Source organism: Bactrocera tryoni, chromosome 4, assembly GCF_016617805.1.
Source record: "Bactrocera tryoni isolate S06 chromosome 4, CSIRO_BtryS06_freeze2, whole genome shotgun sequence".
Classification (NCBI taxonomy): domain Eukaryota; kingdom Metazoa; phylum Arthropoda; class Insecta; order Diptera; family Tephritidae; genus Bactrocera; species Bactrocera tryoni.
The window spans coordinates 20,779,579-20,801,455 of NC_052502.1; the positions used below are offsets into that span (position 1 = coordinate 20,779,579).

Below are 21,877 nucleotides of genomic sequence, written 5' to 3' on the forward strand. Positions count from 1 at the left end.
CGTGACCACTGAATGTGTGAAGACACTTGGTTTACAAAAGATGTACGAAATGCTTTCACATAGGAATTTGAGATTGGGGTTAGCCAATTAAGTGAATGCGTGTACATTAGGATGAACATTCATTTTGAAAGCAAATCGCATAATCTGATAATTGATTGTATACATGAGACCAAGTCTAAAGCTAACATGATTGCTAAATTAATTTGACGAATTAATTACTTTAGGGCTTGTTGAACTTTATTCCACGCCAGGACGCTGTTCACTTAAGAAGTAGCATTTAATTCATTTGAGTACGTTTAAATATGTCCTATATTCTGTAAAGATGCATAATACCTTTAGTTACAAATAACATACGACCATCTCATAAAAACATAAATTCTACTCGGGAATCGAGTTTTCTCGTAAAATAATCGATTTTTCGGAATCGATCTTCAGTAGTAAAAGTCGATTAAGAATCGATTCTTGACATTCGGAAAATCGATTGTTTTACGAGAAAACTCGATTCTCGAGAAGAATCGGAATCGAGTTTACCATCCCTGTTGGTACCTCTTAATATTAATATTAAGAGCTCATCTTTTGAGTGGCTTTTTTTTCATTTACGAAAGTTTTTAGCCTATTGAGAGCGGTTTGCGTGGGATCTGAATTGCCATTGGTATATTAATAAAAGGAGTACTGAAAAGAGAAACTGTGATCACTGTGAGAACCTTCAGGAGCATCTACATCCACATACACATATTTGTAGTTTGCCACTATATAAAATATAGAATTTTTGGACTGTGATCTCCCTGAAAATATTGTTTGAATCCGATGATGATTTTGTTGTTATATAACTGCATCTTTAAAACAATCTTTGTAATTTTACTTTCCAAAGAGAAAAAAAAATAGTTAAACTTTTATTGTAATTCCTTTTCTACATCATTCATATTAAATAAATTAAATAAATTTTGGAATTTTTTCCGTTTTACAGATGAACGATTATTTCGGAGACGCTAACCACTAACTCACAAGCGGAAAATTGTTAGAGAAGTAACCCAATAGGTGAAATGACCCAAAAAAATACACACGGAGTGGCAAATAAAGTGTGAAAATTTAAGAAACAGGACGGAAGGCTAAAGCACGGATAAATTTCCAGCTGAAAAAAGGCTCGCCTTAGATTTGCAATAAGTACGATTTATCGGCTATAAAAGCAAAACGGAAGCGAACATTGAACTCGCATGTCCCTTACATAGAATATGTAACAGCCAAACCAAACTTCTAGAGGAAGCAAAAAGATCCAGTGTATAACAGCACTGAATAATGCAAATAAATTTCAGCGGATTGTGACTACATCGTGTTTTAATGTAATCCAAGGTCAACCACGTGAATTTTTGAAGTCATTCATCCGTTCCAGCTAACTGATTATGAAATGTATATGTAAAACGGCTGCACTTCTGCTTTGTGTCATCCCTATGACTGATTTTATTCGTAATATTGGTACGACTGATAAAACTTGGTAAAAGCTTATTTTATAAGAATATGTTACATAGCTGATTTTATTACTATTATGTTTATAGCCATTGAGGAATTAGTACTGATTATTATTTGTTTGTGCTGAGGCTCAAATGATAACATATATATTTAAATGGCACCGTTAGTTTTCAGAAGACTTCACGATGTAACATTAAGGCGTGAGTTTTTAATAATAATTTCTCATACAGTAGTGTTTATTAAATTACAGGTGCTCTTATATATGGATGTGATTTGATGTGATACATGCTTGTATTCGTCATTAGAATAAATGGTGGGTGTACCATTTGCAACTTTGCCACATCGATTGCTTGTTGTTATAAGTATCAACCGTATATACTATACATCAACCAAAAGAGTATACGCAAATAGTTAATATGTATAATAAATATCGGTTTATAAAATTTCATAGTGCACCTTATGGCATGCTACTTATGGCGGTTTATATAAGGGCTCTACCTCCACAAAACGCAATGGCAAATCAAAGCGCCAAAAAATAATTTTGAATATAACTACCTGAGGTAGGACTAACTTCAGTCTGATCAATGTGAGGTGGTGTGCGTTTTCCCAGATGTTGTTGCTTTGGAGTCAGATCTGTCACATTTGAAATCACTTGCCATTAAAATTCATTTTAACCAGCACTTGCACACCAAATATATTTCACTAAAATTGGTAAGCTTAAGCTTTCGTTTATTCAGTCGGGTATAATCGTATGTATATTCACCTACGTAGTTTCTCAAAAGAGTAATTATAGGTTGAGCAATATTCGGGGTGATTTAATGACAATTTCTGACACAATATGATGTGATTGTCACTGAAATTGCATTTTCAATCCAATTTTGGAACCAGCGCTGTAGTCTAGTTAGTTATTATGATGATTGTGTTTCAGATTGAATTGACTTTTTCTTAGTTGATTTACGATTCAAAGTAGGCGCGTACTTTTAGCTAACAACAATATTGCTGTTGTCATGTAGATTGAGTCTCAGGTAATTATGTTGCGAATTAATTTTTGTAACTTCTGTTTGCTTTTCATGAATGCAAAAATCGGATATAAATGCGAAATAGTTTTTTGCTGAGGTAGTTGAAAATTTTGTGTATGCTCCTTCTTCCTCCTAAAAGTTCTACAATAATTATTTGGCTTTGTTAGAACTGAACAGGTGGCTTGATTTTCTGCCACATTCAATTAATACTGATTTCTAAACTTTTTCTAAATCAGTAAGTCATCACCGTCCAATATTCCCATGAATGCATTCAGATTTATATCGTACAAATGAGCAATGAAAGCGGTGCGCAAAATGTTGCTCATACTCCAGAGTGAACAAGATTCCTTGAATTGCAATTCCCTTAGGACGCTTCTTCATCACAAATGCTTAGAATTTTCACTTGAAATACGAATGAATACTTTGCAGACGGGTGAAATTACAAAAAATCGGAAAAGGAATTTATTGAAAGTATGATGTAGAATGAATAATTTTATCGTTAATACTTCTTATATATACTAAGCAGTGATTTAATTAATAAATTCTGGGCGTTTCTGGAGAAAAGTGAATAAGGAAAGTTATTTAATTTATCTTAAATTATACTCACTAACTAACACCGCGGGAAAAGCAAAGATTATCAACGGATATGTATATGCATGCCCAATTATGAGGATGTTAAAAATAAAGTACATACACTCGAGGCTTAAAATTCGAAAACAATTAATTAGTTGTTCCACTCTTAGACTTTTTATATTTAGTTTTATATAGAAAGATAGAGTTATTCGCTTGATAAACCCATATTTATTTTAAAATAATTAAATTCCTTAGTAAAATTAATTTAACTAAATTCGATATTTCATTATTTTGGTTAACGATTATGGTCCTAAGAAAATATTCGAAATTTGTTTTATGCCTCACAGCTAAGCTAATTTTGTACAATCCTATAAAATACAAACATTATGCCTGATATCAATTGAACATATGTATCAACATACATATGTCCACAAATGCATTGAACATGCAAAAGGGTTGAACTGCTTACTGGAAAATCTAATTAGAAAGCTATTAAATCTAAGTAATAAATAGACATCTGCATAAGTATGTGTTTCGCTTTTGCGTCAATAGAATAGAATAACCACAAATATAAATATAACTATTTTACGAATTCTTCATATTTACTTGGAGAGACTCGTACTGCGGAAATTTCAGAAATTAGTATTTAATCTGTGCTCTTAAAAATACTTTTAAAATAATTTTATATTTGTAATGAAGGTAGACACCGAGTATAGAAGAAAAATTTGTTAAAATTTACAAACAAAAAACACAATCTGTATCTCTTATTTGTGTAAAATAATTTTCACAAATTTTATCTAAAAGTCAGCTGTAAATCTATAGCCATGAAGGAAACTATTTTTTTATGGATACAGATTAAGTGAATTATATAAAATTATTAATTAATGTATGTATATGTATAATGTTAATACAAGAATAAATGTGAGAATTATATCACAAAACTTTTTTTATTTTTCTAATCAAGCATCGACTTTTTTGTCTTATTTACAGAATACACTTGAAGACATAACTACATTGCCTGTCTAAATCGTGGCTCACAAAACATACTGCATCATATCGTAGACATTGGTGTATTATATAATACGAATTTTTAATCAGTATATGTATGTAACAAATAATAAAGGAATGACAAAGCCTTGCAGCCATGTTACAGTGAAATTGATTGTGATAGTTATATGCTAGTTCAACTTGTGGAGCTTGGAATGACTTAAAATTTATATTCAATAAAATAAAATTGAAAAACTCAAAGTTTGTGTTGTTTAATATTTGTTGTAAGTTCAAACGTTTACTCAAAATAGGTAAGTAACACCCATTGCTTTCTAAAAGTTTGAATTTTAAAGTCACTATACATATATTTTTTATTAAAATATATTTGTAGTATTTTAGGTTACTGAAAATATTTAAACCATCGTGATCGTCATGGCAGAAATATTAAAATTTAAGTCAACTTAGTTTGGCCGGCAAAGTCATTGATACCCTAATTTTGCAGACGGATTAAATACACTTAAATATTAAGGTTTCCATTTGCTTAAAATATTTTTAATATATTCTGCAAATGTTATAATGGCTAAATACTACACACAATATGTGTGCCTTGCAGGCCAGGTCCTTTGGAAAATAATTCCAAATAATTGGAACAAAAAACAAATCCACTTTAGTCACAACACAGCTAATATTAAAAAGTTTCTTTACTTTAGCACGTGTATTTCTAACAGACTTGGAAGTGAAGTCTGTTAGGTATTTGTAAGCACCGAATTATCCATATGAAATTCCACACAACACCAGAGTACAAATGCATTTCAATTCAAAATGTAAATTTTAAATTTAAACTAGTATGAATGCATAATAAAATAAGTAAGTTGGTTTTGTTTATTGTTAATATTGTTAACACAACCAACTTAGTAGGGTTTAAATAGCTAACATCTAAAAATTAAATTAAAACCAAAGATTATTTTCTGTTAAAAGTCAATTACATATAAGTTCGGGGACCCGCTTACAGTCATAAGGTCGCATATTTCAAAGCCACTATTTGTACGAAGTTTTACCTCGTTATATTAAGGGGGAGGGCGGGGTCGTTAAGGTTTGTTTCGTCGAAAAAAGACCTTTTTTCATGAGTTTTTTTTTTTTTAAATGATTGGTGTAGGTTTATTTTACTTATTATTATATGAAAGTACATCATTTGAAGAATAGTAGGATAGGAAAAAAGTTTTATCGAAAAATAGAGAGGAATAACTGATTTATCGTCGATCTCTGCAGGCACTTCGAAAAAAAGTTTTTGTGCGGTGACCAGCCTACAGCTTCACTGGATCATCTGAAACCAAAAAATCAAAATTCTTTCTTTAGTTTATCTTTCAATTGACGTAGAGTTTTTTTTGAATTTTTAAATTTTTCAATTTTTTGTACCATTTTCAACCCAAAATGACGATTTTAGACGAAAAAATCGACCTATTTGTTATTGTAAAATTGTTAGTAATTAAAATTTTTGGCGACGTCATTCGAGAGCTATATACATATGTATATGTAGAATATTTGTACAAAATTTCAAAACGATCGATGCAGTAGTTTTTTCTGTAGGCTGGTCACCGACTTTAAAAATTACATATTTGGCAAAATCGATTCAAAGTTTTTACCGCTCAGCGCAGGTAGCTGGAAGGCGTGCAAAACTAAGTTAGAGGTACCGTTATTCAACCTGCTGTAACTTCATTAGTTTTTCTCCGAATGACCTAAAACTTTTACACAATATTCTTGAGATGTTGGTGGTTCAGAAAAAAAAAACTAAAAAAAAAAATGGAAAAGAAAGTTGTCAAACCCTTAATTGCTTCCTGATTTATACCCTGGAAGACAGAGAATCAGATTGAATTTGCACTGTTACAAAAAACAATATCACTTACTTAATTTGGTTTAAATCAGCGGAGCGGGTCCCGAAATCTGTGATTTCGTCTAAAAGTGGACGGTGCAACGCCTGCAGTCCAATTTTTCCATAGGTCCTATAAAGCGCTCTTTTTAAATTTCTGGTGTAAAATCTTATGTTTTATTATTTAATCGTGGGTGTTGACAGAGGAGCACAAATTCATTAACTTTAGCGAATATAAAGAGAAACAAGAAAGCCTTTATGAGATGTAGACAGTTAAGACTTTGCTCTTTAATTTCTGTGAAAAATCAAAGCAGCCTACATATGTATATTTAGTTTTGAAAAACTGAAGAACTTACTTTTACACTGCTGCTTCATTTTGCTTCTTGTTGAATGCATGGGCACGCTAGCTGCACCTTATTATCATCATTGAAATCTCTTAGTAATTTATTGGTTGAAATTAGATATGTCAGATTTGTTTCAACTTTTACAAGCTTCATATTTCCTTTATGAATGCGTTCTAGTAAATCTTTTACAAAGAAATGGATGTTTTCTTTATTAAGGCTACTTTGAAAACAAATTTATGTAATAAATATATTCTTAAGTGCATCAATTTCAGACACTAAAAATGCCAAGAAATCCGGAAATAGACTACTATTAAGTTTTGACTTAATCTTTTTTATAAATTTCCAACACATCCGTGGTGCAAATATAATAAAAAAAAAGCAAACAAAGGTTAAAATGTGTGAACGTAAGTACTTAAGGAACACCTGGCATAACACAATGCACAATTTTTGCACGCCACCAAAATACCATACAATGCGATAAGTTTTGCTGCGTATACGCAATGGGCGCCAGACATCATTGAAATGCTGCGAACTTACAAATGTGCAATAATTTTATGAAGTGTGTGTAAATTAGTCTCATGATAATTTAACGATAAACCAAAAGAAGTGGAAAATTTCTTTATATTCTGCATATTTGTGTGAGCACATACAGACATACTAACCACTCGCACAGACAAATTGTGGCAAATGATTTTATTTGATTTGCATTTTATAACTTCGAAAAAATAAGTCAGATAAACAAGACACCTGGTGTGTAATGAAAATACATTGTGGAAAATCATAATATTTGTATAAAATTAGTGATTGTGTGTGCATTTGATACAGTAATAACGAAAACTAATAGTCTTTTTGTTTCCTTCCACATTTTATTTGCATAATTGGAAGCAAGTTCTGTATATAAAATGTTAATTGAACACTACAAACGTAGAAAATTCGAAAATTTCAACATCTGGAGGTCTTACTATAACAAAAATATATGCAAAAATATGTAATGTATACAAGATGCCTGAGCTTATGTATATATTCGGTGATAAAAGTGAGAAATGGAAACAATTTTACCTTGCAATTAACATTTGTTACGATTTTAGAATTATTTGACTATAAAAAAGCATATATATGTATGTGACCTTGTGAGGCGAATTGAATTCTTTTATTTAATATATAATTTTATTGTATATATAATTGAACAACTTGTTAAAAAGTGAGCGTGACCATCCTCTAATTCTTGATTACCAAAAATTGGCAAATATCGGGTTACAACTGTTCATGCTCCCAAAATGCCGAATATATGGACTTCAGTTCTTAATGCGAACATTTTATAGAAAAAGTAAGGATTTAAAAAAAAAAATAATAAACAAATATATATATAAACACATACTATATTTGTAAAATATGCCTTTGACTACACAAACAATTTTATGATTTGGTTTTATTAATTCTGAGTTCTTGACATCCTTTTCGCTAAAAGATGGCTTTCGTACGCACGCACTGCTAACCAAATATCTACAAATATCCAAAATAGCTGATGTAAAACTTTCTATTTAGAGTATTACGAAACTTTTTCTAAGATTTGGTTTACACGTTTTCATATTTCAGTGCCAAACCAAATATATCATTTGTCGAAACTAGTTAGCAAAGCTGTTATGATAGCTAACGAATAATATAATAAGCAAAACAATAATGAAAACAAGACAAGGTTCATCCAAACTTTTTTTACAGAAATTGTTTCCAAGGCCTATATACAGCATTTTTCCTATTTTCATTCGCGAAAATCGTAACTGTAGACGAGTAATATTATTCTTCTTTGTGCACTCGTTATTACTCATATCAAACAGTTTCCATGGTATCATTCTAAAGGTAATTCATTAATTCATTTTTAATTTAAAACTATTTTATATTTGTAACTAAAAATAGTCTTCCTTCAGCAAGATAAAAACAAACCGAAAACTTACACAAGCGAACGTATATGATGACTATAAAAAGCACCTTGGTTCGCCATGCTGTATACGTAACTAACCGAACTGTGTAACAATAATTAATGCACCTTGTATATTTGCACGTGTACTTTTTATTAACTGTACACAAATCTATATATGGACATTTTTTTTCAATGTTATATTTTTAGAGTTGAGTTTTCAACCAACAAATTGTGTAAAACAAATATATTTATTCTTTGAATAAAAATATAGAACCAGAGGTTTAAAGTACAAATACTGTTGCATTAATTAAATACTTTTAATCGTGGGAAATCGGCGAACTTGTAAAAAATTCAGTTTATTTTTATACCATAGGTAAAAAGCTTAGACACATTCATACATATAGAAAACCAACATGCTATACAAAAACCATGTAGGAAATGTGTAAAGTTTTTCAAATCAATTTAATTTAATAACAGCTTAATGTATATTACAAAACAGTAAAAAGAAGCGTAAATTCTGTTTCTGAAAAAGGGTTATTTCTTATACTAGTTGTAAAATAATTTACCACTAATAGAAAAAGGGTGAGAAAACAGAATATGAGTCAAAATTCTCATAAATTACTAGAGATAAATCGATAAAATTTTGTGAAGTCAAAGAAAAACGGTCGTGCTATATTATAGATATTTTTTATCATCCTTTTGTTTAAATAATAATACTCTACATAATTTTTTGTTAAACAATTGAAATGTTTTAAGTGTTCTTCACGCTAAAAAAATGTGCCCTCGTAAGCTCCCGCCATCTGTGTCGCACGAAAAGCATAGGCGAATTGCGCAATGAACGATGTGCCATACGTTGTAAGAGAGGTAGGGAGTCAAAAAATTCAATATCTTTGGAATGGTATGAATGAACATAAATTTTTTTGCAGATTATTAAAGACGAATATTTTCCGCGTTTTGTCACATACTTTTCAGTTTTCTTAGTGTGAAGAACATATTCAAAATTTCAATTGTCTAACAAAAAATTATGTTTAATACTATTTTTTAAACCAATTAACCGGAAAAAAATATTTATAATATAGCGCGGACATTTTTCTAAGGTTCACAACATCCATTTATCTCCAGTAGTTTATGAGAAAAAAATTTTTTGCAATTTTATAATGCTCTAAATCTAAAACTTCAATAACATTAAGAAAAAAAAAAGAATTTTGACCAAATATTTATATCACGTATTATGCGTCTGGTTTCTCATCCAACGAACTGCTAATTTTCGAAATCGGTGATTTTTCGAAATTTTCATGGATCACTTGGCGTGGTTTGGCACACAAATTTTTTGTCTGAAATGCACACCTTGAATACTTAATGACGCTAGTATGTATATGTCATCATCTATGTAAGATTAACAGCCCGGAAAAAACTTGGTAATAGCATTAATGGAAAAACACTCAAATACATATGCATAAGTACATCAACATGCAACAATTCGTTTGCTTGTTAGTGAGACTTATAATTTAGTTTCCATGAATAAATATTCTGAAGTGAAACATCAACACATTGAGATTGAATTTCTTACCAAAATTCTGCAATCGACATCAGTGGTAGAAAATCTATTTTTTGATATGAAAAAACGAGAGTTAAATGACTAGTTGAAATAAAATTTTTCATTAGCTGTAAAGTATTTTATAATTAGGTGAATTGAGTTCGAAGTATGCTGTATTTCAGTTTCTCGGATTTTTTATTTTCAATTTCAAAATTGCTTTACATGTCTTTTCCCTAGAGATGACAAAAATTTTTTAAGTAAGCACAAAATAATAATTAAGTTCACTCATATGGTGAAGTATGTCTGAGTTATTACGTGACTTGTTGGTAAAAATAAAACACTACCATTCCAATATTATTTTACCAAACTAGTAAAGTTAAATAAAAACTTTCATTCAAATATCGTTCTTGACTATAGTTGAGTATACGGTAAGAGCAAAGTTAAAACAAAATGTCGGTCATGGTCAGAACTTGCAGCTGAAATGGTTGTCAACGAATTCATACTATATATATACACCGCTAACTTTTTACAGCTGGTTCACATGTAACAGTTTTAGAGAAACTTTTCAGCAACATTAATATACGTAGGTAAATGCTGCTGTAATTAGCTACAATGCACAATATGGCTCGCATAACAGCATTGAAACCAAACAATTTAAAAAGCTATGTGTAGCCTTATATAAATTTATTTTGTAATGAGAAAGAAAGAGAGACTAGAGGGACTGAATTTCAGGGACTAATCGCTGTCATCTATTGATATTTTGCACACGTAGAAATCAAACCAAGAACAACGAGGTTGGGAATGTGAACAAGATAAAGCACTTTCATTACTTCTGTTGAATTTTTGGCAGTATTATATGTTCCCTAAATATTAAGCAATATTAGTAGTCTCCTCACATGCAAACCTTCTGATGCAAAACTCCGTTGCGCCGCATCCGAGTTGCACAAATACTGAGAAATATTAGTAGTCCACATACAAGTAGTCTTCTTTGAAACGCCCAAGTGGCGGTTAATTTATCGAAGGAATTCAATCTGATTGAAAGTGGCCACATGCCAACCAATCATCAATTAAGCGTCTACTCACAAGTATTCAATGGCATTTTATTTCTCTCTCTTATCTTTCTTATGTCACTTTCGTATTCACCTTCTCTTTTGTGTTTTGCTTTTTGTGCACTAGCTTCAAGAATATTTAAGCGGGACTATAGCATATACCATAAAATACCTTAGGTACTTTATGCAGAAATGCAACGCATAACTCCTGTGAATTTTCAGTTACCTCTTTCTATTACAAGTTACCTACTTGACAACTGATCATAACCTGAGGGAGCTTTTAAGTGGTGCCTGAGCAAATAATTCAATTTTAGATATTACATATCCGATATACAGATATTGGCAAGCCAAATATAGCGAATTCATTTAGATTTTTTGCAGGTGCAAATACAAGTACCGTAAATACAATCCTTTAAAAAAAAGTAAGGAAAGCTAAGTTTGAATGCAACCGAGTGCATTTTATACTCTTGTAACTTGGAGGAATCAATTTCAGGGAAATACCTTAAGGTATAAAATGTCAACCAGATAATCGGAATTATCTGTAAATTCGGCATAAGTTTTGTTAGAAAAACGGAAGTCATTATACTTAGATATATAGTATGTGAGAGTTGGGGGAAGTATCGACCCGATTTTAACTACATTTGTTATTATCAAATACTATTATTATCACACATACTAAAAAAATGTTTCGTCGGCTTCGGTAATGTACCTCACATACAATCATATGTAGCAAAGTCAGCCGAATGTTCAAAAATCCTGAGTTAAGTACTTCTACCACGGGTTTAGATTAAGCATTACATCGAAATTTTTAAATACTTTTATCGATTAAACAAATCGCAATTTGAAACTCAAACGTTTGTTAATTTTAATTCAAGTCAACAATTAAAATTTCTACCACAGTCATATTTTATATACACCTTACATAAATTCTCTGCAGAAAAGTGAATCTGTAGTCCTTTTACTTACATTTGATTATAAATATGCACAGGAATTTTAATCCATCTTTCCTCACCTTCAGCAAATATATTTCGACAACAGCAACTTTTTCTCTGTTTTTATTTTTGCTTACTTACTTTTCTAATCACATGTTTTCTTTGTTTATTCTTTTGGTTATAACTATATTATTTTGAGTGCTATAACTTTTACTCATAAACAATTTTTATACACTGCATCGAATACAATGCTATTGGTTCGACTCCACATGATATTTACCTTCAACTGACATGAATAACAGCAACATTCCCTGTTTATCAAATCTTGTAAATATGAAATCGTGCTCCTGGAAGAATAAAGTAAATAGAAGTGAAGTAGTAGTAAATTAATTTACATACTATGTTTTTTACGAAATAACAATTTCAAGGTGTGAGAGAGTGAGCTGTGAGAGTCACGTTGGAAAAGGTTGGAAATGCAGGAAAAACAATGATATACACTGAGAGCTAGCTAGCAGTGAGATTCAGTGAAATTTACTGAGATCGAATAAAGTAGAGTATTTACAATAAACAAGGAGAGCAGTGGAGATTCAAAAGCTGATAAGCAAGTAGAGCGAGTGAGCGCCTTTTTTTCATACTGTCAAGAGTCCATTTGTATATATGCAGTTTTTGTTATTTCTTCTGGTGTGACAATTACACCGAGCGAATCACCTTGAAACAGTTGATGATGAAAACACTTGGTGCAATTTATTCGTAATCGATGAGTTGACATATGTTTGTAGACATTGAAGGATCAAACCATTAATGTTTATTCTTTTTAACTTAATTGAATTATAAATGCTTGTTCCATTTAACTAACTTTCGACAGAGAACTAAAGAGGCTTTTTCAATTCATGTAAATTGCCTGTAAAAAACATAAATATATGAATAAGCTCATTGAGGATGAATTTATTTTTTATAACTTAAACTGGTTTAGATTGTTTAGCACTCATGTCCTTTTTATAAATCATAGACACATTGCATATTTGTCACATGCGGTATTTGCGTAGCGAACTATAGCAACGCGATAAGTTTTAATTCGTGTCAAAACTTGGTTGTAACTTAATTCTGTGTAGAAATGCCTTTGAGGACCGACATAAACCGCCAAGGGTAAAAGTTAAAAGCACTCCTTTTGTGCTATCTTAGTACACCTAAAAACAGCTACATCCGTTTTAAACTCATCTGAATTGTCAGCCATTTAATGGCTAGTGATTGACCTATATTCTTACTTCACAAAAACTTCACTCAGCGAAACCCTACTCATTTGAGACCAAAAAGAGCAAAATTAGTTGAAATTTACTTGAATTATGGAAAAATTACTTCTGGTCACCCTAACAAAATGAGACAACAAATAGCTTTCCGTTGCATAACCCCAAGGCGCACACACAACTCCTGTAATTGTTGGTATAGCAGTGCCTTTGATAAATTTGTTATATCTTTTGAAAAACTCAACCGATTGTGAAGCTTGTGGTGTCACCCGAAGGATTATTGTTTCAGAAAAGTACTAGTGTGACGTACTGACTTCCAAAATATACACAAGCGTGGTACTTTTGTGATAAAAAAGTCGCCGAACATTGTGAATTTGATCAGAATTAAATGCACTTGTTATGTTGCTAATGAACTTATAACACTTCTAAAGCGTAATTAAAGAGATAAGTAAGGCAAATGTCCTTTCATCTTGTATTAAAAATGTAAAATCAATAATTTTAACCAGAAACTTGATGTATTACACTTTCATGGAAAATATTTGCCCCATTTGTTTGTTAATGGTTGTTAGTAGCTTACTATACTGCTGCACGCTTCCACTTTCAATTTCAAGTAAAATTAATGTAATCGTTTCTATTTTAAAGAAGTTATACTCTTGAACGTGTCAGCAGCCAGCACTTCCGGTTATCCTGCAGCTGGCGATAAAGTAGGTTTTACTTGCGCCTTGTGGGTATGCAATGAGAAAAGTAATTTTTGCGCGACCGCTACCTTCTGGGCAATTTTGCGCGCCTGGTAGAAATCGCCAATTTGGAATTCGACTTGAAAGCGACTCCGCGTGGCTGGGGTGACCAGATTGTAATAATTTTTGCATATATTTAGAAAAATTGGTTTGATGGACTATTTTTTTTAACTTTTGCTGAGTGCATTTACATAATATTTAGACGGTATATGTAAATATATGTATAATGGTAAAATCCACTTGCCTTTATAATATAACTTTGCTTCAATATACTTTAAGTGAAATAATTCTTTGGGGTTGATCTTTCGGTCAGCAATAATTATCATTATTGTCTTATTATTTACATACTTTTTTCGCTTTTTAATTTTTAAAGATATGTTAAGTATTACATATGTATTTTGATGTATGTATGTATATAAAATGTATATCTACTTATTTATATATACTACTGTTATTAGAATATTAACTATTCGTAAAACTTCTAAGGCGTTCTCTATCTCATATGTCACTGGGTAACTTAACCACGCCTTCTTCTTTCTGCAATGAGCTTTTTTTTAGCCAAAACTTAACTAACAGATTGTTGCTAACCAGACATTGAGAAGAGGGCCCTTAAGTTGATTTAAATAATGTAAATAAATTAATTAAATATTTATTTTTTTTTAATAAAGTTTTATTGTTCATTATAAATTTGTATAAATAATATCTACAATTGCCGTTATTTTTTATTTGATGGTACTTAAGTAACTAAGCGGCTTTTATATTATGAAGTTTTGTTGCAAAAAAATCATTTGTTGCTGCATTCTTTATTGTGTTGCGTCATTTGTCTACACTCAGTCTACACGTGGCGAGTTACTCTTTCCTTGATCGTTTGCTTCTGGAGCTTCTGCGATTGTTTTCCACAGCTGTGTCAAAATTATTTTTGATTATGTTACTTGTTCAAAATCGATGAATTATTCTGTCCCTGAAAGAAGAAAGTAAAATGGATATTTAATTAATTATTTTATTGTAAACTAAAGTGTATGAAGCTTTTTTGTAAAGCATCATTCAATACAGTGTACTAACAGTAGAAAAGTACACGAAAATATATTGTTGATATATTTAGGAATTAAGGAAACGCGGTACCCTCTCTGAGTGCTATGCCAAGTTCAAAATTTTACATATTTTCATAACTTAAGGTTCAGATGCGGGTTAAGTAAAGCTATAAAAATCTAACAGGTAATTAATTCTGACATTTCATGAGAGCTGCCGGAAACTGACACTTTTGAGTCCTATAAATGCCAAATCAGTAAACTCCATAAATACAATTAAGTTAATGTTTGAAAAGGAATTAAAGCAATAAATTAAATAATTATACTCTCGCAACAAAGTTGCTAAGGAGAGTATTATAGTTTTGTTCACATAACGGTTGTTTGTAAGTCCTAAAACTAAAAGAGTCAGATATAGGGTTATATATAGCAAAGTGATCAGGGTGACGAGTAGAGTTGAAATCCGGATGTCTGTCTGTCCGTCCGTCTGTCCGTCCGTCCGTCCGTGCAAGCTGTAACTTGAGTAAAAATTGAGATATCATGATGAAACTTGGTACACGTATTTCTTCGCTCCATAAGAAGGTTAAGTTCGAAGACGGGTAAAATCGGTCAACTGCCACGCCCACAAAATGGCGAAAACCTATAAAGTTTCATAACTCAGCCATAAATGAAGATATTAAAGTGAAATTTGGCACAAAAGATCACATTAGGGAGGGGCATATTTGGACGCAATTTTTTTGGAAAAGTGGGCGTGGCCCCGCCGCCTACTAAGTTTTTTGTATATATCTCAGAAACTACTATAGCTACGTCAACCAAACTCTATAGAGTCGTTTCCTTCAGGCATTTACAGATACAGTTCAAAAATGGAAGAAGTCGGATAATAACCACGCCCACCTCCCATAAAAAGGTTATGTTGAAAATCACTAATTTGCGTTAACCGACTAACAAAAAACGTCAGAAGCACTAAATTTTACGGGAGAAATATCAGAAGGAAGCTGCATCCAAACTTTCTTTAAAAATTGAAAATGGGCGTGGCGTCGCCCACTTATGGACAAAAACCATATCTCGGGAACTACTTGACCGATTTCAATGAAATTCGGCATATAATATTTTCTTAACACCCTGATGACGTACGGTGATGTAGGAAATATGGGTGAAATCGGTTAATAACCACGCCTTTTTCCAATATAACGCTATTTTGAATTCCACCTGATGCCTTCTCTGTATAATAATTATATACATTAGGAACCAATGATGATAGCGGAATAAAACTTTACAAAAATACGGTATTTGAAAAATATATAAACGACGGATAATGAAATCTCGATTACCATTTTATCATGCGAAAGTATAAGATGTTCGCTGCCACCCGAACTTAGCCCTTCCTTACTTGTTATATGGTTAAATAATACAATGCAATTTAATATGTTAACTAATACCCTGGTGCATATGTGTAATTATGTAATATACATATAAATTTGGTGCAAACTAAGCAACTGAAATATTAGCGTGCATTCGTTTAGCCGCCTAAAACGTATAAATTAAAATACATTAGATTACTTTATCGTCGTGCATGACTGCCACACATAAAGTACAAGGTTACGTATACGACATGTCGAACGAACAAATGCAGCATGAACCTTATCGAATTTGTTAATATAGTATCGGCTAGCACGTGATTTGTTTTTATGGGTTTATTATTATCCTGTCTGCTAATTTCCTTTTACTGTCATTTATAGTCTAATCATACGAACACCAACACGCGAGTTTCTTCCGCTCAACTACTAGCAATTTAATTTAATTTTAAACGCACGTTTTCTTAGTTCTTTATTTGTTCTCTCCATTACCAATACTTCGCAACTTTGTAAAACAAAGTTTGGCTTTTAGTTTGATCAACCAATATCTGGTAGCATTGAATAAATACACTTTTTTTCCTTTGATGTACAATAAAAATAAAAACGACCACAATTTGGTCAAGATTAATTTCCTTCCATGATATCAGCTTTTCCGCCTACGTCAAGATATAATTTTTCTGAAGTGGATTTTAGCTGTAATATTCATCATCATAAGCCCACATTGTAAATAAATATGACAATTTATTTTCATACATCAGCCACTGACATTTCTTCGACTTTTCGCAATATAGACAGTCTCAGTTGAAATCTAAACCTGAATCAATAAATTATGAAAATCAAAGCAAAGGGCATCACATTTGGCAAATAAATGTAACTAGATGGTGTATATTATACAATATGTGTGGTAAGATAAAACATATATATGATTTGCGCATATTTACAGAGGCTTCATTTGTTCATAAGTTGTAGGAAAGACACTTATTAGAAGCGAATGATTCAATTCCTGTTCAATTTTAACTACAACTGAGCATGAAATTATTTATTTTCATATGTAAGTGTATCCATCTGCTTAAATGTTTATACTTTTAGATTTCCTTAAATTATTTGAAACCTTTGATAGTGATGAAAGTAAATTTTATTTGGTGCACTCTGCACTCTTTCATACCAAATAGGCAAATAATTTTGGCTATATTCTTATACACAGAGAAATACTATTGCCATATTTTTTTCTACCATATACGAAAAAGAAAATTCATACGAAGGGCACTCATTTATAAAAAATTTCACATTCGTTCCTATTACGTCAATCTCTCTAACCTTCAAAGTCATTCACAGAGGCATGGAATGGTAAAAAATCAAAAATCTTTTACACTTACTATTTTATTTTGCTGCGATTGCAACACCAAATGTGAAAGTGTTTGAAGTGTGACAAATGCAAAACGAAAGAATAAACAGAGTATTATTCCCAGGGTAATTATACTACTGTCTTTGTAGGAAATATTAACTAATAAAGACCTTGAAGGTATTTTAATATTTAAAAAATGAGTAACATAAGTCTCTAAGGCATTCTATAATTAGTACATTTATTTTATTATCTAAAAGATGTAAATTTAAGTACTTTATAATCTTAAAAAATTCATTCAAATTCAAGGTATTTGGCATTTTTTATGATAAAAGTTCGCCTATAAATTGTAACTAAAAAATGTGAGCGGATTATAATCATCAGCACTTTCATAAAATAAAAGATTAAATCCAAATTGGAAAAGTGTCAAAAGCAATAATGTTCTTGACTGTTCCTGATTTGAAAGCAATTTTTCCAGGAAGATAAGTTGCGTGACCCACAATATTGTTTACATATTTACTTTCTCCTGAAATCAGGAATTAAATCAAGATTGACAGACTCGTGTCTATGCAAAAAAACATAATAAAGAATGCTGTTCGCATCTTACGTCTAAATTTATATCTTTACTATTCAAATAGCTCATCCCAAAAGCTGGCGGAATTTTAAATTTAAAAGTATGGGCAACTGACTTTACAATTCGCCTATATATCTATCAATTTTTTCTGAAGTTGTAAGCCACCATCACAATTGCTTGGCCTAACATTTACGTTTAAATTTAAATTATTCCCGATTGAGCAACGAATACCGAGCGCAAACGTTGCTAATACGCCAGAGTGAACAATAATCATGCGGCAAAACTGAATATTGCAATTCCCTTACACCCTAACTTCATCACAATTGGCTCGAGTTTTCACTTGAAATATTACTGAATAATTTTGCAGACGGTTATGAATTGCAGACAGTTGGAAAAGGAATTTAGTGAAGGAATGAAAAAAATAGAAAACCATGGGAGAGATAAACGTCACGACTTCTTTTTGTATACCAGCCAGAGATTTTTTGGGCACAATTTATGAACCAAAAATATCTTTGAAAGAATATTCATCATTAATATCAGTTCGCTGTAAGCCAATTACACACAATTCTATTCAATAATTTAGTTCACTAATAAGTACCTCAATTGACCTTTAATAATACCGTAATCATTTAGAACCCTAATTGATAAATTGGAGGCATTTAAGTGAACGAAAGTGCAAAATAATGGAAAATGCAAAGAGTAAAAGTAATTTCATTAGTCCACTAATTAACTCCGAACAAAACTGCATCCATTGATACACCCAGGCTGTCCAAATTAATAGAATATTAATAATAGCAGAGATACTCCGGAGGCTTTAAATACACAAATCTATTTAAGGAGTTTTTGGAAATCAAAGAATGAATTATTATGCTCGATTAGCTTCTCTACTGGCACCTTATAAGAACATAAACACAAAGAGTTGATTAGACTTGTGTTTATTTCAACACAATTCAAGTTTGCAGCCAAATGAAATTAATTAAATTTGATATTACTGGTGGATCTGAGTAAATATTCGAAAACGCTTACGTATTCTAAAATAAACTAAAATTTTTTTACTGAAGTAAATGTGCACAATCCCCTTGGAGGTAAAGATGCTCAAAGCTATGAGCTGAACATTAACAAAAATCAGCCTACGAAATTCCTTGGATAGGACGTGAAACACAGAGATATGCTGCTTTCTGCTGCAACCAATATGTCCAAATGTACTTACAAAAGGGTGTAACAAAAAACAGGAAAATCTAATTATAAATGGAATCACAATGGTTGATAAATAATATGGAAGAGCTTCGCATGCTCGCCAATAGAAATAAATAATTTCTTGTTGAAGATCTCAATGTAAAATTTAACGAATTGGTTTTATTAACTTGGAGGGAAGCATTTTCTGATTAGTAAGTAGGCATTAATTTGCCAAATTTAAATATATTTTCTATTATTTTATATTCTTACGAATAAGAACATACATTTTAATGTTATTGATAAAATGAAAGTTAATGGTTACAATAATCCGGAAGTTTTCAAAGATATATATTCTACTTACTTGATATTTTTATTTTCAATATAAGAAATTCAATAGACGATTCTGAATTTCTTATGTTTGAAATTGAAACACCAAGTTGTATACTTTATGTACGCAGATGAAATTGAGATAAACAAGAGCATTGCATCAAAAAACATTTTTTTTACATTTTCGAGTAATAATTTTTTGTGTTTTTCAGAAACTTCATAAGAACTTTCACAAACCAAATAGATACCTGGAAAGCATCCAAGCACTTGTGGGATAAGGCGTCACTTACTGGACATACTGCAACAAATTAAGCATTAGTTCTGTATACAGAATTTGCTTCATAGATATCGTGAAAGATTTTATTATACAAGTATTACTATGCCAACATGTATGTACATATATTACATCAATGAAATAAGAATTTTTTGAATTGTTAGATCAAAAAGCTTAACAAAAATGGAAAGTACCTTGAGACTAACTTTAAAAATTTGGAATTGTCGTAGTAAATACAAATTTTATAATTATACCTTACAAATAAATTAAAATGTATAAGTTGACACATGTGTGGCATTATTAAGAGATTAATATTTATATTTGGTTTTCATTGATGCACACATTTTTTTTGAGATATTATTTTTGCATTTACGACGGTTTGCAAATGCAAATTTCTTAACGGAAGTTGACACAAAAATAGCGAATGGGTTTTTGGCAACCTTCGTTGTAAAAAGTGCTTTTTTTTTTACAAAAAGTAATATTTTAACTGTATTACTCAAATGATAAGGTTAAAAATTGTTTCAAAATCATGCAGCTAAACATTAAGCTTGCATACCCATATGATTTGCAAACTGACCAAATGAGTAACAGCTGGCATCCCAAACTACATACAGGTAAACATTTTTTTATACTAAAAATTTAAGTTTGGATAAATGGCTATCCCATTTACTTTAGATTACAACAAAACAAAAATTATTTAAAATAGGTTAACACCGTACTGGCATATCAATTCTGGGAGTTTAACCGTAACTAAACTTTTACCCACAACGTATCATAAATTCTTGTTTACTGCTATTTCGTAATCTACATGGGAATTACGAATTACAGATGAAGTCCACTGTGTTTTTACAAACACTGAATTATTCATAGGAAATTCCATAGAATGCAAGAGAAAGAGAAAATTCCACTTAATTTTAAAACAAATTTGAAGTTCAAATCCGTGCGAAGAGACCACAATGCGTATAGTTAGGTTGGGTTTGTAGTTGTAAAGTCTGATTGAGTCTGCTGCTGATAGAGTTTAACGTTAAGTATCTTAGTTGAGAATTCATCTTTTAAGTCATATTCCTAAATTTGTTTTACTTTTATATGTAGCATTCACTGTTGAATAAATAGTTGACGTTTGGAATAAATAAATACTAAAGCATATGGCTAACATGGCAACTTGATTCAGCAAATGCTGTGAGTGGAAAAATATATTTTTAATAAATATAACATACCTGTACATGCAATATTAACAGCTGAGTTAGTTGGTTTGCAAACTTACTTTAGAATTATGTAAGTTAAAAAGTCAAACTTTTTGCCGAGCACTAAGTACCCATTCCATAAATACCATTCCGTAAGTAGAGAATCTTTAAACTATATTGGTTAAACGGTTTTTTTATTCAACCAGATATAATAAGTCTGAAAGAGACCACAATTTCTGCATATTTCCTTTCACAAATCTTTTTTCAACTTGAATATTATGTTTGTCTAAGTGATTTTCGTACTAATTATGTAACAAAATACAATTGCTTTTTAAAACATATTTAAAGAAAATAATTTAATTTCAGAAAGCGATATGTGTGGTACGCCTTGTTATCATTTTTAGTGTGAGAAAGGGTGTAATATGTATTACGTAGTACAGAGAGCGAAACTAATAAATTTAGAAATCTTGAGGCCCAGAATTTTGTATTGATTGAATGACCAATCCATGTAATAAGTCTCAATAGAATGAAAATTTGTGTCTTGGTTTCTTAAATAAATTTTTACAGGAATTTAAAGGAGATATGACTAGAAGTACCAGATAATCTAAAAGCCTTAGTTCGCAAGAAATGACTAAGAGCGCAATATTAATAATAAGGACTAACCCTATAAGCCTTTAAATGACGCTTAATTAATGACTGAATCTTTTTATCAATTATTGAACTTTACGTGATTATGAAAGTAACTTTCATACTTGTATAATGATTCTGTTAAAGCTCAAATATATTATACATATAAGTTTATAAATGTTGGGTGGTCGAAAAAGGCTTTTCGTATTTTGTCAATAGATCTTGTTACAATCGTATGTCTCCAGTGCAGCCAATCACATTGTGTCATACCATAAAGTGTAGGTGAAATTTTAGCTTCATTTAACCAAAAAAAAAAATT

At 31.1% G+C, this 21,877-nt stretch overlaps 1 long non-coding RNA gene across 3 annotated transcripts in view; it reads left to right on the plus strand.

Moving 5' to 3' along the window:
* LOC120773916 overlaps positions 1–21,877 on the plus strand; it is a 142,580-nt gene that overhangs the window by 25,842 nt on the left and 94,861 nt on the right. For 2 of the 3 annotated variants that reach the window (XR_005705202.1, XR_005705200.1), the window contains 2 exons: positions 968–1,473; positions 4,050–4,357. This is a non-coding gene — a long non-coding RNA (uncharacterized LOC120773916). Of the gene's footprint in view, positions 1–967; positions 1,493–4,049; positions 4,358–21,877 lie in introns of all 3 variants that reach the window. The other variant, XR_005705201.1, reaches the window with a different exon arrangement.